Below are 26,769 nucleotides of genomic sequence, written 5' to 3' on the forward strand. Positions count from 1 at the left end.
TTATCATTCAGATTTTATTGATAATTCTCTTGGAAGAACTACAGGTGGAATTTCAAACAAGATTCGAAGATGTCATGGGCCTGAAGGAACTTTTCAATTTTATTGAGAACCCTTTCCACGCAAGTGTTTCATCAGCGTCGCCTTGTTTCACAGACCTGGGAGCAGACCAAGCAACGGTGGAACATGAAATAGTTGAACTTCAGTCAGGTTGCATTTTGAAAGCTGAGCTCAAACAGGGTTCATCATTTTTGGAACATTGCTTCTGAATATCAAAGCTTTTCTGACCGTCGGGGAGGGCTTTTGTGGCGGGGTTTTAACTTTCCGACTTGTTCCGAGCAAAAATCTAAAATCTAAAAATCCAGCAGTTTGAGGAATGCTATGCAAATGAAGTGTGTACCTAATTAACATACCTCCTGTGCAAAAATCAAAGGGCTGTGGTTGAATTTAGTATTTTCCGTCTAAAGTGGTTCCGCCTGTTTCAGAGTCCTAATGGAGATGGGAACCTATTTCAAACAGGCTCTGTCTAAAAAAAAAATAATAATAGGGTCTGATATGTGTGCAGTGACTGACTACTGTGCTGATGGAGCCCAATGTGCTGCTAGAGATTGCTGCAATTTTAGAGGATGAAAGGGATCATGTAGCTGCTATGCCAAAATGATAAACAAATACATAAATAAATATACAAATATAGAAAGAAAGAAATGTCTATATTTATTTATTTATTTATTTGATATTCACGGCCAATGTGTTCAGAAAGTGCTATCATTTTTTGTTTTTTCCACAATGAACACTGTGAAATCAAAACAGAGAAACAAACTGACACATGAACTTTAAGACTTACAAGGATTGCAGTGACTGATTATAAATACAGCAGGCAGAAGGTCAAGGAGCAACTGGCACAGTTCTGCTCGTCCACATGTTAAGGCAAGCTTTGGATTTACAATGTTATCTTTAAAAGGTTAAAGGTTAATGTGCTAAAGAATCTGTGCGGTCCTCATATGACATTTTTTTGAAGACCACTGGTTCAATGGATTGATTATTGCACCTCTACTGTGAAGCCTACAGCAATCACAGCCCAATATAAACTTAAGAAGATTCTCTTTCGGTTTAAAAAAAAAGTGAGACTCCTGGCAGAAACCTAACCTTTAACCTTCGGGCAATTCGAAAGTCAATTGATTTATTGATGTCCACGGACGGTTAAGTTGAGCCCACCAAATTTCTTTAACTTCCAGACCAGTGCAATACACCCATTGTTCCCACCCTGCAGCCTTTTCATCGTCTGTGCTATATCCTCCTCTATAGGGGTCTGAACAGGTTGTAAACAAGGTAGAGAAGGAAAAGGGAGAGTAAGCTCAATTTGTCATGACCCGGTATTAAATCAGACTGCTGTTGTCTCCAGCGCAGCTCTGCATCAACGCAGAGTCTCAACTTCGACCTAAATTTGACGGGACGTCTCTTTTGAAGGTTAGCAGACTGCATTGCACTTGCCAAGAGATTGTTCCCTTTAAAAAGAAACAGGAAAAAAAAGATCCTGCTAACCCCATTATTATCACAGTGCACTGGTGTATGGTGCAGAACAAATTAAAAGTGACAGATCGTGTCCTCGCTGTAAACTCCTGTGCGGTGACTGCCACCAATATGATTTTTTTTTTTTTTTATGAGCACACAAGACACAAGGGCTCGGGGAAAAGAAATGAAACACCCACCATAGCACTGTTAATATCAGCCACTGGCACTTGTTGGACAGGACAGGTCTGCTAAGCGTTTCATTAGTTCTGGAGGGATAGTTCTTGATTATCTAATTGATCCAGTAACGCCTGGATGTTAATGTGCAGAGTTACTGTACGTTGTGTTACAGTGAGTGGGAGGGTAAGGAGCTGCTGCCACAAGTGAATCGTAGCGTATGTCTTTAGAGTTCTGTATTCTAGAAGTGCTAAAACCTGTGCCTCAGAACAGTGGCGCTTGAACAACATTTATAACAGGGGTGCTGAAAGCCACTGAACAATAACCCTTGTATTCAGTTGCTATTATGCTAAATATCTTAATACAACAAAGCCAGCATCAACACCTGTTTATCTATTTAAGTGACCAAAAAAATCTTTAACCACAGTCCTTGCTACAACGTGCTTACAAAAAAATGTTTAGAGCAAACAAATCGAAAAGTAGCTTGTAACGCTGTAATCCAGTTACATACTGCAATTGAGAAATGTTTACTTGTAAAAACAGGTTGAACAGTTGTATTTCATTTACGTTGTGCACAAGGAAAGGCTCCAAGGCACGATGAGGCAATGGATATCTATCGCGTCCTGAATGTCACTGTGTGCTTTTAGTATTGCTCTACAAAGCAGCAACCTCACTTAGCTGCATTTGTGACGAGCCGATTTGAGCAGGCAGTGCCGCTAAAGAATTTACAAAAAAAATTATATTCTTTTTGGGGGCATTTAAGTGTTCTGCTGTTCACACGCTCGTCTAATGCATTCCACTTCCAGCTACGAATCGAGTCTCGCGAGATTGCAACCGCGTGATTTTTAAGATATCCTGCCCCTGTGTTGACAGTCAGCTCTGATTACTCTATTATTTATGTTCCAAAGCCATGGAAAAAGACGCAGCACACTGCACACACAGCTCATCAGATTCACAAAACTCGCATGGTTTGTCATTGCACCAGCAGGCACACAGCACCCCTGTACTGCCAGTACCGCTCCACCCAGCACCCCAAGTTCCCACACCCTTGCCTAAGAAAACAGGCAGGCTCTTTTGAATCTTTACCGGCTTACACTAAGTAGAGCCCCCAACTGAGACACCAAATTTAGATTACATTGATATGATTTTCCTTGGAAGCCACCTACTAACCAGATTCAGGGCACTCCTCAATATTTATATTATGTTCAAACCATAACAATTTTATAAGATCAGTCCTCAGTACCCCACTGCGGGACAATGCGCCACAGCCAAATAACGTTTAACTCATGCTGACATTCATTGCAAGACCATTGAGTTTCAGTACATGTCAGCAATGGTATCACAGCATGCCGAATGTCTGGGCTGCTTCCATTGCACTCTGTATACACACCAACGCCACCTGCTGGGCATTTGAATACAATACTCTGATGTGAAAATATAGTACAGGAGATTGCAAGCAGCCCCTAGCCTAGCTGCTGTTGTAGATGTGCATATTCAAAAGGCATTCACTGTGATACAATTGTGCATGCAAATGTAGCCAAATCAGAGTCTTAGTCCATTAGAAAACTGCACTTGCTGCCAAACTCTCATACGTCCTGTTTATCCCTCCCTCCCGTTCATTAACTCTGCAGCAGTGATCAAACAGGCAAGGAGAAATGAAAGGAAATGTTTAGCTGATATTCAACACAGCATCTCGCAACTCTGCAAAACCAAAGAGCCCGGGCAAGCTTTCATGTATTGTCAATGGTTATTAATCCATCCTTTTGCAGCCGGCTCAGCCATCCCTTTCGAAAAGTAATTAGTTTATTTTTTCTAGGAATTTTATGCAATATGAAAGTGGCATGCTCTGTTTTGTGTCTTTCCGAGGGTCAACCCCCTAAAGCAATAATGATCACTCACCGAGGCTAGCTGCCTAGAAATGACACCTGAAATGAGACTGGAATATCATTAATAACACCGTGTAACAATTTTTTTTTTTTTTTTTGGTTCCTGGGTAGTAAGTGTTATTTCCTAATTGTTTATGCCTCAAAAGTATAGAAAATGGCTATTATTCCCCACAAACTTTGCTTTTGTGACCAGGAGTGATATTTTGAAATTTACCTATTTCCAATGAGAAAACGGGCGAATTTGTGTCTTTTCGTTCACATAAAGTCGATTATACTGTAAATCACTTTCACGAATCAGCCCCCAAATGTAGTCTCCCATCACGTTCTCGTTATACTGTCCTTCATTGACAGCTCATCCAGGAGCCTCAAAGCCGTGCTGCTCCATAATGGTAACAAGTACCCGTCTCTTCCCCTGGCTCACTCGGTGCACCTCAAAGAGGATTACAACAGCATCAAGACCTTGCTGGACGCCTTGAAGTATGATGAGTACGGCTGGAACCCCCGGAAGGTGCTGATGCCACCACTGCACATCAAATTGGGCCTTATGAAACAATTTGTCAGAGCTCTAGATAAGGAGTCGGCAGCCTTCAAGTACCCTCAAGACTTCTTCCCTAAGCTGTCCGAGGCAAAGGTCAAAGCCGATGTCTTCGTCGGACCACAGATAAAGAAGATCCTGGAGTGCAATGAATTCCCCAAGAAGCTCACCAGTAAGGAGAAAGCGGCTTGGAACAGCTTTGTCGCAGTGGTTCGGGGCTTCCTGGGCAATCACAAGGCCGAAAACTATGTGGAGCTGGTTGAGACTCTGGTGAAGAACTACGGCACAATGGGCTGTAGGATGTCCCTCAAAGTCCATATCCTTGATGCTCATCTTGATAAATTCAAGGAGAACATGGGAGCGTACTCGGAGGAGCAAGGCGAGCGCTTCCACCAGGATATACTGGACTTTGAACGCCGCTACCAAGGACAGTATAACGAGAACATGATGGGAGACTACATTTGGGGGCTGATTCATGAAAGTGATTTACAGTATAATCGTAAATCTCGAAAAACTACTCACTTCTAAATCTTTTGTAGTCATTTTTGTATTACTTTAGTATAAATACATTTTAATTTGGATTCATATGTTGTTTTTTTCTGACTTTATGTGAACGAAAAGACACAAATTCGCCTGTTTTCTCATTGGAAATAGGTAAATTTCAAAATATCACTGTCCTGGTCACAAAAGCAAAGTTTGTGGGGAATAATAGCCATTTTCTATACTTTTGAGGCATAAGCAATTAGGAAATAACACTTACTACCCAGGAACAAAAATTGTGTTACATAGTGTAATCATTCATGCTGTGTTTGCATATTTTCTTTTTGGAGAGGGGGGGTGGGGGTATCCTTTTTGAAATTAAAAGTCTCTACAGCTCTGGCCATAAGTTTTGCATCACCTAGAATTTTAGGATTCAGACATGAAATCAAATAAACTACAAAATGATATTGCAAAAGTCTACCGGAAGCCATAATAGTAGTGCAGTAGTATTTCATGTTCGAAATGTTGCTTTTTTTAAAAATTGTTGTCAGTTTTTCGTTAAGTATATGGAAAACTACAAACCAGTATGTATTTCAATATGTTAAACGTAACATTATTAAGCAGGTTTTGTTTGACTTTATGAAGCAAAATCAGTTCCTACGGGGTGATGCAAAACTTTTGGCCAGAGCTGTATTTATACAGTTTATAAGCTCTTGGAGTTGTAACAACCAGACCCTGCATTAAAGGACCCCTGCTGTAGGGGGCGATATGGAGACGCTGAGTTAACAACACCAGCGCCTTGATTAAATCACAAGCCTCCTAGCCATGCAAGGCAGAGCTTTCTGTTTTCATCCCTGAACATCTGCCAAAAAACTAGAAACACTTGCGTCTGGCATCCTGCTGGCAGGGTTGTGTCTGCAACAAGCTTCCAAGCTGCAGCTGGCTCCTTCATTCCCTGCCGCTTGCATTATATCTTTTTTTCCCTTTGTTCCCTGCAGCAGTTAAAATAATAGTTTTCTCACTTAAGTTCCTAACGACTCAGAGGCAATTAAGTAATGGTTTAATGCACAAGCCGATGGGGGGTGGGGTGTACTGTGTTAAGCCTCTGTTGGATGACACTGTCATTCTCAAGTAAAGAGCAGAGGGAGGCTGTTATACTCACTGTACTGCACAGGAGATAATCTTCCGACAGCACAGAGCAGAGGGGGGTTCTTGTACTAGCTGGACTACAGCACTGGCCAACAGTTTGGCATCACCCTGTAGAATTAACTCATTTTGCTTCATAAAGTCGAATGAAACCTGCTGAATAATAAAACTCTGTTGATAAGCTTATTCAAATTCAGGTAAAGTCCCGAAATGCTGTCATGAATACCTGTATGTGCAAATGGTCTATAGATGACTATTGGCAATGCATAAAGAATTAACACATTTGCTTCATAAAGTCGAATGATATGTTAACATATTGAATTACATACCAGTTTGTAGTTTTCCATATACCATGAAAATAGAAAAAATTGACATTTCAAAATCTAACATGAAATACTGTACTACTATTATGGCTTTCGGTAGACTTTTGCAAAATCATTTTGTAGTTTTCATTGATTACATGATGTTAAAGAAAATATCTAAATTATGTTCATATCGTTTTTTGTAACTACACTTGTGCACTGACGCATACTGTTCAACACCCAGTCATAGGGTGTACATTAGTACAGTTTAGACAAAAGTCATGACAGGAATCCTTTGTCAATGTCTTTGTATTCTTAACACAAAGACATCGACAAAGGCTTCTTGTCATAACGTTTCGCTCACTTTATTAGTTTCTTTTCTAGCATTAATGGATATTGAATCTTCAGCACTTGAGTACAATTAAAATGTGGCAGGTTAAACATCTTTGTTTTTAGGACTGATTTCCAGATGAATATAAAAAAAGTCATTTTTCTCTTTTTTTTCTCTTTTAAAAAGGGGGGTGGGCTGAGGTTCGGGGTAACCCTTTCCCTCAAGAACATTTTGGACATTGATTAATCTGACCTAAATTATTAAAATGACGTTTCGAATCAATAAAAGAAAAAGAAAACAACAACACTGGTTAATTTAAAATGATATCATTTGCAACTTGAATTAAGAGCCTATCAATGAATGCAGTGGACATGCAATCATATGTTGATAACGATAATCTTCAGTTTTCTTACATCACCCACCGCGCACTGAGGCCAGGAACCAGCCAACTCAAATTCAATCTTACATATACGTTTGATTTTGCAGGTTGTTCACTGGTCCGCGGATTTTAATGTCATTCCTGTCCACTAAATGGTTCAGTCCAAAATCAACTGTCAACTGTGTTTTTTTGTATTGATTTTTGATCACTGGAATTAGGAGTGGTGTTCTATGCACGGGATGACATCTGTACACAGCATAAGAGGTACTAGAATTTTGGCAAGTACTGCACTGTGATTGGTTGATTGCCAATATGCGATATATAATTCTATGAAGTGATTTGGATCAGGCCTGACCCTGCTGCTGCTAAGCTTTCTGTAATCTTTCCCAATCCCAATTCCAGAACCAGTGGCCAGCCCTGGCCTTGCTGGTTAGATTTCGAGGTCAAAATCTAAATCTTGTGCTTTTTTTGAGTTGGGGGGGCATTTTTTTTTTAAAAGGCTGTGTGTGGCTTGAAGCGAATGCGTGTTTCTGTGTCTTTTTTTCTTTCTATTTCCTTTCTCAGAGCCGTCTCGCCCACAAGACTAGACCCAAACAAAACGAGAATTGTAAATATCCATTCGCCCTCCAGCAAACACCATTATATCCAGTTTCAATGAATAACTCAAGAATAATTACGTTTTTTTCCCCCTGTCTCCACTCCCATTCTCTTTGATTCCGTTTTCCTAAAAGCACGAAGATTTCAGGCTGATTAAACGCTGAACAGATTGTGCTTAATTAGGGCAATATCGTTAAGTCAACACGCCGTCCTCGTTCGGTGAATCACTGCTGTATAAATTAGAGATCAGGAGACAGTGTTGCCCGTGAGAGATGAATAAGAGCACACTACCACACACAAAATCATTGAGCACTATCCAACTAATACATTAGAAAAAACCACAGAGGCAGGACGAGAAAATAGATCAATGGGAATCTTTAGTGTTGATTCATTTGTCTGGTAATAACCCTTATGAACCTTATAAAAGCATAGCAGTGAAATAAAGCATGGTAAAGCATAGGTAAGCATTGCAAAGCCGAGAGAGAGAGAGAGAGAGAGAGAGAGAGAGAGAGAGAGAGAGAGAGAGAGAGAGAGAGAGAGGAGTCTGTTAAATATAGCTTTTATTATCTTTAAAAGTAAGTACAATTAAATACATTAGGTTTGCTTGTAATTAGGAGAGAGCGCGTGGGTTGCTGTGGTGTTTTTACTTTTAGAACAATTTTCAATAACAATTTTTCATTACTGTAAATAATTGAGACATGTACAATTATAAAATTGACTATACAGTACTGTAAGTGCGAAATCATCGCTACTTCAATGAAAATGCCTATGGTAATTTCAATGTTTAATATATTAAAAGCAGATTAACAGACTTAAGGAAAATGGTAACTAGCTGTGGGGGCTTAGACTTGTTTGCTAGGCTTTTCAAACTCCTGTCAGAAAGCAAAAATACAGTGAATTCATTTTCAAATGAGGCACTTTGGAACCTTGGAATAAGCATTCTATTATGAAGTCATCATGTCAACAAACCATGCATGAAAATGATGCACATGTATTATTGTTGTTATGCTTTAGATTTTAAGTTTTGTATTGCACAAATATTTCTGGGCATTTAGGTCTTATTATATACAGCATATTCTATAGTGAACCATAACGATCCGTTAGTATATTTTGGGATGTGTACCTTTTACAGTAAGCTACATGTAACATCTAGATCTGGCTCCACGTCCCGTGAGAGAAGGAGGTTCATTGTGTTAATGTCCGGGACAGCATGGAGTTCGAGTTAGACGCGCTCACAAGTTACTTTCTGTGATTAGGATAATTATGATAACGGATATTTGAAACTTTACTGAGGAGTAAGATATAAAGTGTTCTGTGTTGATTCTGTCGTGTTATTGTATTACACGACGAGACGCTCTATTAAATTATAACCAGCGGCTTATATGTAATGTAACTCGAAAAATACAAGTTAGGTCTCTTTAATGTACACAATCCTATTACACACTTTCTTTCACACCGGAGGCACGAACATCATAGTGCTGTTATTATTATTATTATTATTTATTTCTTAGCAGACGCCCTTATCCAGGGCGACTTACAATTGTTACAACATATCACATTATTTCACATATCACATTATTTTTACATACAATTACCCATTTATACAGTTGGGTTTTTACTGGAGCAATCTAGGTAAAGTACCTTGCTCAAGGGTACAACAGCAGTGTCCCCCACTGGGGATTGAACCCACAACCCTCCGGTCAAGAGTCCAGAGCCCTAACCACTACTCCACACTGCTGCCCTGTTCTTATTTTTTAGCTTTCCTTTAGCTTGTGCGATATTGTTGTGTGCTGTCATTCCTAATTAAAATAAAATGGTGTTTATGACTGAAATTGAGTAATTGCTTATTTTGATGTTTTTGTAAAAATTGCGGTATTTATTGTTTTTAACTGGATTTAATTGTATTATTTCTGCGAAAACCTTATTCTCTTCCCGAGTAAAATTTAGAGCCTCACGTTTCTTTGTCACAACTGAATCGGTTTTAGACGCCGTAATTTAAAAACATGTATATTCTGGTGACAGAGTTACCTGAAGCTCGAGCTGTAACCTGCTCTATTCAGACAAGCAATGAAAGATACGATAGGAAAGAAAGTTAGGAACTTGTTCTGTAATACGGACCCTGGGTATGAGGGAGAAGGCACCATCTTTGAAAAGGGCAAAGTGAAGCCAGAGGCCTGATTATTAGTATGGGAAGATCAGGTAACTGGTAAAGGCAGATCAGCTGGGGTAATAAAAAGGCCACAGTTGGTTTGTTCTTTGATGGGGGTTGGAGAGAGATTTGCTGTATGGAGAAGTGAAGGTAAAAAAAGAAAGAATAAAGGACTGTGGGTTTTGTTGAGTAAACGAGCTTAGCTTGTCCCTTCTTAGCTCGGGAGGTTTGGTGGACCAATTGGTCTAGTGTAAAGTTTAGGACTTGGTGGAGTTACGTTTGTGGATTTTATTTTTGGTTATTGTAAATAATAAGTGTGCAAAAGCACTTAAACTGCAAGTTTCTGGGTCATCTTTAAAGGGGGCAGACCAGCCTTGGCTGGGACGCTACACCACTATATATAAAATGTATTATGAAACATAACGGATGGCTTGTACAGGCAATGCATATGAATTACTGGTAGTATATAATAATGTATTTCGTCTTGTGGTTTATGACATCTATGCTGAACTGCTCTTTTTTGTGAAAATGAGCTACCTGCCACTATTATTATTATTATTATTATTATTATTATTATTATTATTATTATTATTATTATTATTATTATTATTATTATTAAATTGATTCCAGGACATTAAGGATGATGCTGGCTGAAATGATGCTAATGATAATGACTGTAATAATTGTGACCCAGATTCCTGTTGGAGGATTATGGGCATACAGAACAGGTCATGAATATCACCCAGCAATATGAGGCCCATAATAGACTATATTAGTGCATAATTAGTTCAGCCACACGTTAACATGATAACAAAATAGCCAATACTAGTGCAAATTCAATTAATGAGAATAATTTCCTGCAAATCTGATTTTCACTTAATGGCACTAATGAAGCTTGTTGCAATTTAGCACTGCATTGAAAAGTGGTCTAATTGTGCAGAGGATGGGTAAACCGGGCCCCTTCTGTTGGTTATAAATTGCAGTCTGGGTACTCTGCTGAGGGCTTAGAGAGGAAGTAGACTGCCTGAGGTATTTCACGCAACGCACCTTGAAACGAAAAGCAAACTGTAGCCCTGTCTGAATCAGAAATGCTCGTTATCAGCTAAAACGGTCTGTATGTTTCAATCAGGCTGTAAAATGCTCCCTGTTTCAGTCTCTATCCAGTCTATTTCTTCTAAGCAAGTGACGCTGACAGATCAGGAACTAACGGGGGCAAAATCTGCAGGGTTGGAGGGTGTTGGTATTTAGAAGCGTGTTCCCTAAAGGGGTACAAAAAAACCAACAACATTCTGCTCTCCTCGTTGGTTCTATGCTGCTAAGTTCCCGTTGTCATCATGCTGTTGAGCTTTTTTCATTTCTAATATACAGTATGTTATTAACTTTGAAAAGCATCTGAAGGTGCAAATACTGCAGAACAGCTGTCTTCATCATACCCAATTCACTTCAGTTCATTATTATTTGATCTGGGTGGGAACCAATAAGATTTGCATCTCATTTTCCAAGGGGTTTAAGGTAGAATGCACCAGGAAGGAGCAGTGTGGTAGGTTAAGTACAGATGTTCTGCACTTATTAGTGTCCCCTATTAAAAATAGAGCTTTTTAGATTTACACATTTTGTGTCCGTTTGGTTCAGTTTGATTAACTACCTGTTTTTTAAAAACACAAAATACTGTCCCAGAGAGTGGTATTATAAAGCTGGTTTCACAGAACTGGCACTAATCTTGGACTCCTTTATCTAAGTTAGCGTTCGGTAGTCCAAGATTAGAGATATTCAAGGTCTGTGCAACTCTGTTATTATGTTGATAAGATTATTCTGATTTAGGTAAAAAGTTCAGAAGTGCTGTCATGAATACCTATATGCGGAAATGGTCTATAAATCAATGAATATTGGCAATGCCTATAGAATGAACAAATTTTGCTTCATAAAGTCAAATGATACATTAACATATTGAATTACATGCCGCTTTGTAGTTTTCCATATACGAAAAATAAATACAAATCGAAAAATGTGACCATTCGAAATCTAACATGAAATACCACTGTACTACTATTATGGTTTCCGGTAGACTTTTGCGATATCATTTTGTAGTTTCTTTGATTGCATGGTGGAGTAGTGGTTAAGGCTCTGGACTCTTGACCGGAGGGTCGTGGGTTCAATCCCAGGTGGGGGACACTGCTGCTGTACCCTTGAGCAAGGTACTTTACCTAGATTGCTCCAGTAAAAACCCAACTGTATAAATGGGTAATTGTATGTAAAAAAAATTGTGATATCTATATAACATGAAATAGTGTATAATGAAGTATCTTGGAACAATTGTAAGTCGCCCTGGATAAGGGCGTCTGCTAAGAAATAAATAAAAGATCTAAATTATGTTCATCTATTTAGTATTTGTCGTACGTCTCAATCCTCAATATTGAGCCCTTGTGCTACAGTGCCAGACAGTTCCATAAGCTAAACTTCCTAGGTTCTTATTTGCTGGCTGTGTTATCAGGTTGTCTTGGATTGCAGTAATGGAAAGGTCTGACATAAAAGAATATGATTTTATAGGTCCCTCAAGCCCACACCGGATCTGCCTGTCTGCCGTTCAGTGACGGCGTTCGCGTTTCAACAGGTTCTTTCATAGTGTCCTGCTCCCCCACTCCCCTGCCAGCCCGCATCCATTCATGTGTGTGGGATGTAATAACAATGCAATTACAGAGCTCCAGAGCTGAGGTTTCACCGGGCACTCTCTAACTGCAGCTAAACCCTACAATCAGAGAGGAGGATGGAGCAAGTGATTAGCACAGATCACTGCTCGCACTTCTTCGTTATTCAGCGTAGTGTAAGAGAATGGCACCCTCAGCTGATTTCTCTATTCTTTTCCCCTAGTATTCCCTTATTGGGCTGTTCGAACAAACCAGGTGGGTCTCTCTGGGTCGCGGCAGGCTTGGCGCTGAAGGCTTTTATAATTTTTTTCTGAAGTGGATTTTAATTATAATTATTATCTTAAACAATGAGGGAATTGCAATTTAGCGTTTGCGTTGATGGTTCCTGCCCCCCTGACTCACAAGCCAAAGCAATTTTTCTTTTTGCAAACAAATGCGTGCTAGTAATTATACCTTGTAACACAGCAATGCTGTTGTAATTCTTTATAATTTAAGTCAGCTGATTCCCAACGATTCCTGTGGATAACTGGATAACTAATTACTGAAACCAGGTTTACAGTTGTGGCCAAAAGATTTGCATCACCTAGAATTGAGACATAATTAAAACAAAAAGAAACTATATGAACATAATTTTGATGTTTTATTTAACATCATGTAATCAAAAAACTACAAAATGATAACGCAAAAAGTCTACCTGAAGCCATAATAGTAGTACAGTAGTATTTCATATGAGATTTCGACATTTTTCAATTTGTCAGTTTTTCGTTAAGTATATGGAAAACCAAAAAGCGGTGTGTAATTCAACATGTTAGCGTAACATTATTCAGCAGGTTTCATTCGACTTTATGAAGCAAAATTAGTTCATTCTATAGGGTGATGCAAAACTTGGCCATAGCTGTAGGGTCTGCACGCCCGTCCGTATGTCTGTCTGTCACACGCTACGTGGTAACCACGGTAACTTCCTTGATGTTGCACCAATCTTCACCAACCTTGCCTCCTGTAGACAGTCGGGATTGCATCTGGCTGTGATCCAATGAACTCTCGAATGTTTCTGATACCGTGCAGATATAAAGCAGTTGTGAGGACCCTCTGTATGCGAGTGCACAGGTTTTCTTAAAGGGGATATCCAATTTTTTTTTTTTGTGTGTGTGTAGTTACATGTTCCTATATGTTGCTACAACTGTTTAAGTAAGGCGTGTGTATTGTGTTTATTTAATTTTTTTTGACATCATGACCACTTTTTTTACACTATTAAATTGCAGTCCACTGTGCTGTGCTTCACCTGTACCCTTCAGTAGAACTTCAGAACTACATTTCCCATCATCCTCCTGCTCATGCATGTATGATGGGGTTGATGGGAATATTGCAACAATATTGCAACTTCATAGCAATTCAAATCTAGTACATGCTTCATTTTGAATATATTTTTCTAGGGCAGAGGTGTCCCATCATGGTCCTGGAGGGCCATTCCACTAATAATAATTTAACAAGGAAGATGATCTAATGATCTGCTTCAGAGTCTGGATGGAGGTTTAGTTGGTTCAAGTGTACAATTCAGAACAGGGTTGGAACAAAGACCAGGAGTGGCCACACCTGATCTAGGGACCAGTTAATCAACTAGTTGCACCCTTCAAAATGAACAAAAAATAGTGATGACTTTGTGTTTGAAGTGTAACTAGTAGCAAACTAGCATTGTCAATAATTAAATGGTATTAAGCTGTTTGAATTGAAATGGAAAGTAATTGGGAAGCATGCAGCTTCAGATAGAAGGAATAATGGGCTTCCCAACCCTGGTCCTGGGGACCCCCTGTGGCTGCTGGTTTTCATTCCAACTGAGCTCTCAATTACTTAACTAGACCCTTAACTGAACTGATCATTGGCTTAATTAGACCTTTTTTTTTTACTTGTTTTCAGCTCTTAAACAGTTGCAGATTTCAAGTTAGCTGTAACATTTATTAAGTAACTTGAACTCTGGAATTTTTTTAGAATCCCAGAACAATTAAAAAAAGTCTAATTAAGCGAATGATCAGTTCAATTAAGGGTCTAGATAAGTAACTGAGGGCTCATTTGGAATGAAAACCAGAAGACACAGGGAGCAGGATTGGGAAGCCCTGAATTAGAGTAACATGTTTTAGAACAGGGGTCTCCAATCCTGGTCCTGGAGGGCCGGTGTCCCTCCTGGTTTTTGTTCAAACTGTACCCTACTTTAATTAATCTAATAAGCACTTCATTGGTCCAATTAAGTAATTCAGAGTACTGTTGGTACAAAACCAGGAGGGACACTGGCCCTCCAGAACCAGAATTGGAGACCCCCGTTTTAAAACATTGATAAATAGTTTTAAAAAAATTCAAGTAGTTTTGAAATACAGTTATCAAAAAACAAAGTGTTACAAAGCAGTACGTTCACAAACAGAGCACCAGACATTATCAAATAGATGATTTGTTAATATTTTTTTAAGGTGGCGACTGGTTGAATATTTTTACCTTGTCAAATTTATAGGTATTTTACACGTACGTTTATCTGGGTTCATCCCATTGTTTTTTTTTCACTCTTTGTTTATACCACACAGGGATGGAAATGAGACATTTTCAGGTTTTACTATGAGATTGATTAGCCCCAGTGTACAGGTAACAAGCTCAGGTGTGTCTTACTAGCATCATAGTGAAACCAGGAGTGGATCAAACGCTGTTTTAGTGAGTTTCATTACACAATGTCTCACTGCTTCATATTATTATTTGTAAATAAAAATGAGTTTTCAGTTTACCGCAGGCAGTGCAGGGTTGGAAATGAGACTCCTATTGCATAGCAGTTTCACCCATTCCAGGCTTTACGGCGAGCTTGATTAGCCACAGTGTAGAGGTAACAAGCTCAGGTTACTCAGAACCTGCACTCCCTTACACACGGCAGCATTGTGGTGACTTCAGTTTCCATCAAATTTGACACTTCCAAGCATTTGCTGATGGATCTGCTGGAAAAAAAAACAACAGGCGCCGCTTTGTGCATCGAAAGTAGTTTCTTCAAGGGACAGTTCTGATAAAGATATTCAACAGAACTTGAGCTATACATCTTTTTACATTTTGGCAACTACTATGGTAATAAATATCTGCTCTGCTCTGATGCATTAATCCCGAGAGAGGACAACAGGCAATAAAAGTTTGGTATCCATTTAACTGCCCTGGCTGTGATTTTTTTTAAAACTTTTTTTTTTTCTATTAATAAAAATACAATGGCCTGTTTAGTTTGCTTGATGCTGTATTTTTCTTGTGCATGTAATTGAGGTGATAAATGGAGACCATGCCCAAAACTAAATTATTATTAGTTTATTTAGCAGACGACTTTATCAAAGGCGACTCACAGAGACTAGGGTGTGTGAACTATGCATCAGCTGCAGAATCACTTACAATTACATCTCACCCGAAAGACAGAGCACAAGGAGGTTAAGTGACTTGCTCAGGGTCACACAGTGAGTAAGTGGCTGAGGTGGGATTTGAACCAGGGACCTCGTGGTTACAAGCCCTTTTCTTTAACCACTGGACCACACAGCCTGGCAAGGCAGAAGTCACACAAAGTTGCTTTTAGCTGTATGTGATTGGCTTCTTTATGGTTAGTGTTGAAGTTTACACTTCATATGGCAAAACCATCAGCTCTCAAACAACATAGGTAAGATACTTGCATATATTTATTTTAAATAATCATATTGATGAAGGCAGCAGCTGCTTGGCTCGGCAATCTGGTTAACATTGTTTAAGTATAACCCCTTCATTTTCCTTTATTTAAAATGTATTTTAATACTGCTGTTATTTTGTTATGCTCAGAGATAAATGTAAAGTGTTTGGAGGTACACTTTATTTCTGGGGATCTTTTTTCCCTGGTGGGGTACTTTTGTGCAACACTGATGTGGCTGCAGAACGTGGTAAATGCCTCTGTTAAAATAATGTTATAAAACTGTAGATTGGTGTGTAATAATATGCCGCAGTTATTGTTATGTTTTGATTTTTTATGTTGAAGCGATGCTTTGAAATGCAAGTTGAAATGTTCTTTTGTGTAAAAAAAGTGAAAGTAGACTTGGGATTCTATTTGTAATTGTTAGACAGAAAAGGGGAAGTGATACCTTTTTTATTGGACTAATTAATCGCAAGCTTTCAAGACCTCAAAGGTCTCTTCTTCAGGTGAAAGTAGGAAATTGATTCGTAATTAACTGCAGTTACAATGGAATTGTAATTTAACCTGAGCACCTGCGTAATTGTAATTACATGTGGTTGATCAATTACAGTTCAAGTACGCATGTATTTTACTGTGAAAATTGATGCCTCTTATAACAAGAGATGCCTTATGCAAAACGTTGTCATGTCACAGAATCACAGAAATGGGTCTTGCACTTGAACTACCGTTAAGCAGGGCTTTCGTTTATTTTTAACGTTGGCACTGTGCCTGTGTTCTGTTGAACTGGGATGACATCTGTAGACAAGATGAGCTGGAACGTGGACAAAGCTTGAACAGCGATGGCCAGATTTCTCAACCCTGATTTACAATTCACAAACGAAGATGGACTATCACACCACATGCACAGTAACTGTTGCAAAGCACAGCGAAAACCTCAAATAAGCATTATAAAACGCAGGAAATGCACACAATATAAGCAGGGCAGGGGTGCATGGGGAAACTGGATAGCGCTGTGCAAAATTACTACGGCTGGTAAATTTCCTGAGGGAGAACAAGTCAGTATAAATAATTAGTTCATTATATCAAAAAGCAAGGGCAGATCTTTTCAGTCTGGTTTTAAAACCAGAGCAGTATTTGATGCTTCTTCTACTGTGAAACAGCGTGCCTCCTGTAGCTTGGCCAAGCCCACACTCTTTCTCCTTCCCGGAGATCAATGGTCTCTATTAATGTCAGTCCCCCACTTCATCCAAAGGAGATGGATTTTTGATTTGCATTAGAGGGGAGTAGTGCAGAGAGACAGTTGAAGCTGTTTATAGATTTTTAATCACCGAGGACGTGCATGGCTGCCTCAGAGGGAGAAAGGATTTGGTAATTATTAGCTCTTCTGTATTATTGTATTTGGCTGGCTGGGGGCGAGACGCATATGGATTTTTTTTTTTTGTCACAGATCTGGAGAGAAAATGTTTAGCTGCCATCTGAAAGGCTTGTTCTAAAGTCAGAATCCTTTTTGATTCGTTTTTGTACTTTAACCTTCTTGCAGATACAGCTCTGGCCAAAAGTTTGGCATCACCTAGAATTTTAGGATTGAGACATACTTAAAATAAAAAAAACCTATATGAACATAATTTAGATATTTTATTTAACATCATGTAACCAAAAAAAACTACAAAATGATATCGCAAAAGTCTAGCGGAAGCCATAATAGTACTACAATATTTTATGTAATTATTAGTTTATTTAGCAGACGCCTTTATCCAAGGCAACTTACAGAGACTAGGGTGTGTGAACTATGCATCAGCTGCAGAGTCACCTACAACTAAAAAGGACGGAGCACAAGGAGGTTAAGTGACTTGCTCAGGGTCACACAATGAGTCAGTGGCTGAGGTGGGATTTGAACCGGGGACCTCCTGGTTACAAGCCCAGTTCTTTAACCACTGGACCACACAACCTCCTTATGTTAAATTTAAAATTTGTCAGTTTTTGCGTTAAGCATATGGAAAACTACAAAGCGGTATGCAATTCAATATGTTAACGTAACAATATTCAGCAGGTATCATTCGATTTTATGAAGCAAAATTAGTTCATTCAGCTGTTCACTGAAGAAACTCCCTTCGTCGCCCAATAATTCTTTTGTTATCAACGCAAGAGTTGACTAGTCTGTCTGCAAGTGCAGGACTTGTAAATCTGAGGTTCTAGCGTATGAATAAATAAACAAATCAATAAATAAATAACCACCTCCTAGCTGAACAACAGAAGGGACAGGTCAAGATCAGGGCACTGGTGGAGCGTCGATCTTTAGAACGACGCTTAAAACAGTAATTACAGCACCGAGCTGCTTACCTGCAGACAATTCCTCTGCAAATGCTCTGCAATCCAGAAGATTTACAAAGCTGGCAAGCCCGAGTGGATGCAGCTGAACCTCATATAACACAGCAGCAAAACACACATTTTGACGCCGGTAACCCCCTTAAAAAAAAAAAAAAAAAAAAAAAATCAATTTTCAATTAGTTCGTGGGAAAGACCTAGTATGGAATGCCAGTGAGGGGGTTTACAGTGATAAGCCCAGGCTTTTAAGACAGATGAGATCAAACCTTTTTTTAAAAAAAAGAAGAAGAAGAAAAAAAGAGCAGGCTTGCATTATTTGTACTGGCCGATGAAAGACAAGAGGATAAATCAGGTTTGGTCTTGATGACGGGACGTAATTATCGGGTGTTTTTTTTTTTTTTTTATTTAGTCGTCGCCAATGATTTTTACCCCGGTTTTCTCCCCAATTTGGAATGCCTAATTATTATTTGCTGCAACCCCCGCGCCGACTCGGGAAACAGCGTGTCCTCCGAAACGTGTCCTGCCAAGCCGTCTTTTTTCGCCCTGCAGGTCTACAGTAAAGCCACCAGACCCATAGTGCTGGAGGACAACACAGATCTGAGTGGCTTTTACAGCAGACCCGCAGGCGCGCTGTCAGCTACAGGAGTCGCTGGTGCGCGGCAAACCAAGGATTACCCTGCCGACCTGAACCCTCCCCTCCCGGGCGGCGCTCGGCCAATTGGGAACTCCCAGCCACGATCGGCGATGGCATAACCTGGACTCGAACCAGCGATCTCCAGGCTATAGGGTGCATCCTGCATTCCACGTGGAACTCCTTTACTGGATGCGCCACTCGGGAGCCCCAGACGTTTTTTATTTTAACACAAGATAGGGTAGCCCAAGCCGTGGCAGATCCCATCCTTACCATCATCAACCAATTCCATTTCTGTAGCACCTTTCACGTAGTGCAGCGTCAAAGGCTCTTTACAATAATACAGGATAAATAAAAGAAAGCAAGTAAATATCAACACAATCGATTGATCCGCCTGTCTGGTTCTGATGTGGCGCCATGCTACTGCAGTGTATATTATTGATACCATCGGGATGTCTTTGGTATCGTAAGGTGTCTTCTGGGGGTAAACCCACACTTGTCCAGCCAGCTCAGAAGGTACAAAGATCCGAAGATGCTTTGGGTCAGGCCTGCTCTGCTGGTGCATTGCCATTATCTGCTCCCACAAGCCTCTGGGGTCACTGGTCACTTAAGCCCTGTTCACACTTGTATAGGAACGATACTAGTAAAATTTGTTCTAGTTCAGAATATACCGATACGATACCACTTTCTGTCCTAACTCTCACTTTTCAACACCAGTACAAGACCGATAGTGTTGCGATATACCTGTCCACATTTAAACTGTCTTGTTGCTTCGCTTACATCGAAGATATTCTGTATGACATCAAGATACTCCGTCTCACTGCGGGCAAAGGGTTGTGGGATATAGAGAGCTCGGGAGAAGATTTTCTATTGAGGGTCAGTGGAGCAGAGTTGGATTAAGCTGCTCTCAGATATGAACAGGCGCTGCGATACTGTTCCACAATGATGCCGCTATAAAAGTCTAAGTGTGAATAGAGCTTTAAAGGGGCAACAGAAATATGCAATAGCCTTACAGTTAAGCAACTATTTTTCTTTGAAAAAGCCAGAGCACAAGCTGAATTTATGTGATTTGATACATTTCAAGTTGGTATTTCTTCACAGAAAAAAAAATGTAAATCCTCAGTTTTGGCTGCAAACTGCTGCATCCCTATTTTGAGGGCAGTCAAATTAGACACGCCCGTAATCAGAGCAGTGAAATATCACGCCGGCTATGAAGCTCAACACACAGAAAATGGAGCTCTGTTGTCACTGTGGGGAGGAAAACACAGAGAGATATATAATTTGTAGGCTTCAGCCTCATATTTTGTATTGAGGCGTCATAAAAGCATCCGAAGGGCTGTATTTGCAGAGTTACATTTAGACTTTTGCGGTTAACAAAATTAGATTAAGTCATCATAACAATACAGTTGAAGAGAACCTTAAAATAACAGGCAGATGCCAGTGAAAAATGCTGCAAAAAAATTACAAAGTAGCCTGTGCTCAAACGAGGACAATGGCACTTAATGGGTAAAAGGGGTACCATCAATCTATAACAAGCTTTGTTACATTATGTCAAAATATAAGTGTTCCCAAATGTGGTGTCAGCTTGCCAATGGCGGGTATGGGAGCTGCCCTTGCGTTACACTTGCCCCTCAATACAAAACTGAAGATCATGTGTTTGGGGGGCAGTTGCAGGTAAGCAACAAAAGGACTAGGAGCTGGGTGTCTATCGGCAGATTCTCCTGTGTTAAAGCTTCTTTCCTGCTTACTGCTGCAGTCGTAGCTGAATTTGTCACCAGACCCTTGAGCAGTGAATGTTTATTGGCCGCAGCCAAGGCACTTCTTAAAATTCAGACTTAAGTTTTCTGCACTAAGAGGTTTCATCCGGAGTTGTCTCCATGGGAACCAAGGAACATTCCAGCCCCAGGAGGCGCATTCTCATTGGTTGTCAGCTTGAGGATTCTGGACAGGCATCGATGGAGTGTTTTAAGGCCTAATTGGGAGGCTTATCTTCAACTGGAAAGACAAGTGTGCAGAAAGGAAGAAGGGTCATTCTGTTGGGTCTCGAGTGTTTTTGATTGGGCGAGCTCTTTGTGTGTTGATGATTTGCCAATACTGAAATCACCGTTTTTCTATTTGTGTTCCAGATTGAGAAGTTGCAATCATTTGCCCTCATGGTTCTGATGAATCTAAACTGTAATTTGCGATAGAAAAAACACATTTCAACAACAAGAGACATCCACAATTCGTTCAATGTAAAGACTTTTCTCATACCTCTTATTAAAATCAACCTAGCCCTGAAGCGTTGTCTTTTATTATTTGAAAATATTCAGTATTGTCATTCCATGCAACCTCTCTTTTAGGTACCAGTGTCTTATAACAGATCAAATCCAGTCAAGGTCATTTACTATCAAAGTCATTTCAATGTGTTCTCTAACTCCTCCACAGACATGTCAACACCAGTGAGACCCCTGCTGAAAAACCTTGGGATTAATGAAAAACCAGGGCAACTTACAATTGTTACAAGATATCACGTTATTTTTACATACAATTACCCATTTATACAGTTGACCCTCCGGTCAAGAGTCCAATAATCAGATATGCGTCACACTCGTTTTAACCATCACTGAAGTTACAATTTTATAAGGTTGGATATGTGAGTGCTGACTGTAGTGCCACTTCCATTGAGACTGACCATGTGGAAACAGGTCTAGGGATTGATGGCTCATTTGTAAGAGCTGTAAACCGAAGCAGGGCGAGATGAATGAAGCAGTTACCAAGAAGAGCAATGGAATTAGTGCACTGTACATTTTCTACCAACGACCTAAGCAACAAGGCGAGGGGAAAAAAATAAAAATAAATAATAATCAATATTTCTTTTATGCCTTCTTTAGTTTTTAATGGAGCAGACAGTAATAAATTCTGGGTTGGCGGTCGATAATAGACAATGCGATGCTGTGTTGCAGCGATGGAAGCTTGCCCGTCAATCTGGGAAGGTTCTGTCCCATTGTTTCCCACACGAATGCAGCACAAGAAAGCTTCTCCGAGACAGACTTGTCAGAGCCACGTTCCTTCACGACTGAAACATTCCCTTTCACTCACAGCCCCACAGATCTTCCAGCCAGCTGATTTAAGAATCCCCAGGGGTGTCTGTGGGTGTAAATAAATACATGTACTGTGCTGTAAAGTGTTGTAGCTCTCATTCCCCTCAAGGGAGATGCCATTTCCCAGCCTTGCAATTAGCATCCACTGGCTGTTTTGCTGTTTGCGTTTTTTATCCAATGTGGCTTAACTGTTTTCGATATAAATTAAGTTCCTCCCACACACATTGTATGGGGTGACAGCCGCAGGATGTGACAGCATTGTCATTTGTTTTTAAACAAAATTCCCAGCCTGCCTTTGGAACTTCCGAAGTCCCAGAATCCCCCAGTGACCATAAGCGCCCCGCGCACACGTAAGGACTGTTTCTCTGCTTCTTTATATTCTAACATAGTGTCACTGAGGTGTGCTGAACTGGAGAGCATTGCATTTTGCACAGTGTTAAAAGCAGTGTATAGAGTACATGATATAGGCTTTCAGAAGCACTGCTGCAGAGTGATAGAGGTTGCGTTTTGAACACTGTGGTTTGTATCTGTTTTGCTGTGTAATGTTATACGCTAAGTGATGTTTTGTGACCTCTGGTTTATATACACATAGATGTCTTTACACTCAATAGGGCTGAACCAGCACCTTAAACACACACAAAAACACGTCCATCACAATAGCTTGATGAAACTGACACGTGATTGGATGAGCTGGCTGTGGCTTCCTGGCACCTAATCACTTCCTGTTGGAATGAAGCCTGTTGAACTGAATGGAAAGGCAAGGGCTGGGTGTGAGCGGTTGTGATGTAAGTACATGTCTTAGGCAGATGTCAGCATTGTTAAGTGATCAGCCATGGTGGGGGCTTGGTTCTAGGTCAGATTCCCTCCAGAACGTGACCAAAATTAAAAGGAAGTAATTAGGTACCGGGAATCTATGGTGTTTTAAGTAAAATAAAATTAATAAACAGTGATCATGTGACCCGTAAGAGGGGAAGGAATGGATTTTTGAAAGCCTTGGTTAGCTTTCTCTTTTTGGGTCACCCTTTGAGATGAGATTCCTTACCCTGTGTCTCAGGAAGTTTGTGGCTAATGAGAGGTTGCATTACCCTCAGAAGATTAACCCTGTGTTGTAGTTAAGGAATAATCCATCCGGAGAAATTGACTCTAGCTCACTCAAGAGCTCCTTGATATTTACCTGAGCAATGCAAGCAAGACTTCTGGTTGCCGATCCAGCTGGGCTGTAACAGTGTTGTTTTATGACTGCACTTTCATACTTTTTCACAAGCCGTTTTTAGGTAGATCGGGTCTTGGTAATACTGCAGAAGAAAAAACTAATTTAAATAAAAAGTAATTGAATCGTTTTATACAAGCTCTACTGGTTTCTTCAGAGCTGTATCTGTTCTGTCTTGAAATGTTGCTTTGATGAGACAGGTACCTGTGAAAAGGAGACAGCTTTCAAGTTTAACGGGCAGCGTTGCGTGATGCATTGCCCTTGTGAATTCTGACTGCTGTCAGTGAGATGGGATGAAGCTCTGTCGCAGTGAATGCAGACGAGTCTGGCTCTTGTGCACAGAGGATAAGACGCCCGTTTGCAGTGTGTGTGGCCCAGCCTCCGCCCTGTTATTTTGGTTCTGTGACCCGGATCTCACAGGTTGGCTGTGGTCGATCCTGAGGTTAAAGATCAAAGAGAGAAGAGTGCATCAGGCAGTGTTGTGGACATATAAGGTTCCTTGTTTAAACTGCGGCCCAACATCCACTGATCGTGTCTGTCTGTCACACTCTACATGGTAGAAGAACTATCTTGAGTTTCTAACACATTCTCCTCGTCTCCTATAGACCTTGCAGACTGCACTGGCGCTTTATTCACACGTTTCTACTGCTCATCTTACTGAGCACTTTTTCACGAGTGCTTCACCGAGCAAATTGAAGGGTTATCAATTTGAACTCAGAGATTATGAGGCATATGCGCGTGCACAGGGCTTTCAGAAAAAAAATCGGATTACTTTTGGGGGAGAGAAATTAAACAGTCTGGAAACAGACTGAACACCTGGGCACTATTACAGTTCATTATTCACGTCTGCATTCGTGATTCTAGGGCTTTTAACCTCATCTCTCGTCTCACCGACTGGAGACAGAATCCATAACGGTATCACACAACACTGCCTGTTACAGGAATAAGTTACCCTACCAGCATGGCTTGATCTGCCTGATTCTCTTGACAACCAATCCACTTTGAAAGCTCAGTAAGGGTATTAAAATGTGGTACAATATCCCTGCTGTTCTTGTTTTTCTGGTACTGTTTCCTAAAATGTAAGAATTTATTTATTTTTGGGCCTTTGTTCTCAGTAGGTCAAAAGGGAATTAAATTCAATTAACAGAAATCTTTTGCAAGAGATATATTGCAATATATATATATATATATATATATATATATATATATATATATATATATATATATATATATATATTTCTGCTATATCTTTTAAATTTACCAGCAGTTTCATTTATAGTGCATTATGTGGATGTTCTTTCGTTGTACTTTGCTGCCCTCTTGTGACACAATCTGATATTGCAGCCCTATAAAAACTTAAGTGGAGCGTGTATTAGATTTGCAAGACAAGCCATTTCACTTGAGATGTACTGATTTGCAAGCCTGGTCGTTGCGCTGTGTTGGAAATATCCATAGTCCATTGAAAACACCTGCATTTCTAGGGCAGTTTTCAACGACTGCATCCAAAAAAACATGCCCAGTTTTACGCTTTAATATGGGTGTCTGCTTTAGTTCAGCCTTCAATGTATCCTCACAAATATTTACTATACTGAACGCATAAATGAACATAGGCTACAAAATATTCTACTGATCTTATAATTAAGGAAGAGGGGTAGCATTTTTGTATATAGACCTACTATAATGTGCTGACCTTGATTTACAGCAGCTCCCGTATATGCTTCAAGTTCTCCTCTGCTTGTTGGTTTCATGTCTTGTTGTTGGTGTCGGTAGCTGCATGCTGACCTTTGCCTCACCGTGTTTAAACATAATCTTCAGGTTTGAACAACACCAGCGGCGGGCCGACTAATCTGATGAACAGGAGTGATCGGGGTCAATTCCTGTTTTTCAATTCCAATTCCTTTTTTAAAATCAATTTCCAATTCACTTTAAATCAATTCCAACACATCATTGATCAAAATTGCAGTTAGTCATATGCTGTTAAAGTGAGCTTCTCGCGGTGGCAACAAATTACTTCAGTTGAAGTCGCTGTTCGTCAATGAAATTGGCTTAAAATTAAAACAGTTGAACAATCGCAACAATTACGTCTCTAAAATATCAATTCCAATTCCTTCAAAAGGGGGATCTTGAGTTATTATGTCGTATCATCTCTTGATATAACAAAAAACATTTCACATCGTCTGAGTAGCTTGAACCCAAACTGCACGAACATAAAAAAACAGCTTCAGAAACTTTGTAAAACTGGCTTACTATATTTTCATACCTGACAGCAGTACCAAAAGATACCACAGGTTGTCTCTCTGGTAACATTAAGAATCTTGCATTTGCTCCAAGTTTTTTTTTTTTCTGTCAGGTGATATAGACAGTAGACATAGAAAATGTTTTTGTCGTCCTAGCCACAGATAGAGTAATGGGAAACGGCAAATATACCACGGACATTTTCCATGCTAAACATTTACAAGTCTTGTCTGTTTTATAAAATAACACATGGGTTGAAACAAGACTCCCGTTGCACAGCAGTTTCACCCATTCCAGGTTTTACTACGAGCTTGATTAGTCGTAGTGTGTAGGTAACAAGCTCAGGTGTGTCTTATTAAACCCACAGTAAAACCAGGAGTGGATCAGACTGCTATGCGATGAGTCTTATTGTCATCCTTGTAACAGTGATTGAAGGGGTGGTTTTATTTACAAAGCTGGCAAACTGGAGATTTAGTTACCTACCTATACCCTTACTTGAACTGAAAATGTATTAATGAGACCTTTTTACTTGTTATCAGATCTTAAACAGCTGCCAATTTCAAGCTAGCTGTAACATTTTTATGACTAACTTGAACTCTGCAACTGTTTAAGAGCTGAAAACAAGTTTGAAGGTCTAATTAAGTAAATTATTAGTTCTAAGAGATTGAGAGCTCAGTTGGAATGAAAACCAGCAGACACAAGGGGTCCCCAGGACCTGGTTTGAGAAACCCTGCTATAAAGCAATACATCCAATTACAATGCCAAAGCCATATCAGACCGATTTTGCACCAACCCCTTTATTTTAGGTAATGCTGCGGTCTGCTAAGAGACCTCTGGATAATATATAGCCTTGTATTGTCACTGCATCCAATATATATATATAGATATATTGTAAAGTTCAGGCTCCTGTTAACGTCCCTCAGAAGTGCACACAGACATTTCAAAGGGGTGATATCCGAGGAGGATGAAAGAGATGCTTTCTATTCTCTATTCATTAGTCAGCAATCTACAGCACTTTGAAAGAAACTGGACAGAAAACAGGCAGAACATGGATTTGTTTTGCTTTTATCTGCAACGCGTGAACTTTTCGAAATAACAAGCTGGAACATACCTCATTATAATCCCCCCCGCCCCCTCGCCCCCTTTCGCTTTTAAAAAGCGGTGTTGCAAGCAGCGGCTTTTAAACATACCATACCGAGCCATTAATGGCAAGAAAACAAAAGCCTCAGCGTTGCAGAGCGCTAATGTGGGCTCATGCGCTGACCCTGGCAATCCAGAACAAACACACACAGTTATTCAGCACAGATCCACTTTGCAGACAGGCAGGCTCACAACGGAAGAGGCCAGGAGGCTCAGCCAGCAATGAGTCATGCAGTCAGGGGCTCGCTGGTTTGAAGCGTGGTTGTGTTTGCAGATCTTTGCAGGAGGGCCCTTAGCGCTTGGTGGTTTTTTATTTTATTTTTATTTTTTTATAAAACTTTTATAAAA

General features: G+C 40.0%; 1 protein-coding gene across 2 annotated transcripts in view; it reads left to right on the forward strand.

The window, feature by feature from the left end:
• Positions 1–26,769, forward strand: part of LOC117402050 (noelin-2) — a 110,828-nt gene that overhangs the window by 15,105 nt on the left and 68,954 nt on the right. The window contains exon 1 of one of the 2 annotated variants that reach the window (XM_059008062.1): positions 9,616–9,638. The exons of the other annotated variant lie outside the window; for it this stretch is intronic. The gene's annotated coding sequence lies outside the window, so the exon portion shown is untranslated. Of the gene's footprint in view, positions 1–9,615; positions 9,639–26,769 lie in introns of those variants that run through there. 2 annotated transcript variants of the gene reach the window in all.

Source organism: Acipenser ruthenus, chromosome 36, assembly GCF_902713425.1.
Source record: "Acipenser ruthenus chromosome 36, fAciRut3.2 maternal haplotype, whole genome shotgun sequence".
In the NCBI taxonomy this organism is placed as follows: domain Eukaryota; kingdom Metazoa; phylum Chordata; class Actinopteri; order Acipenseriformes; family Acipenseridae; genus Acipenser; species Acipenser ruthenus.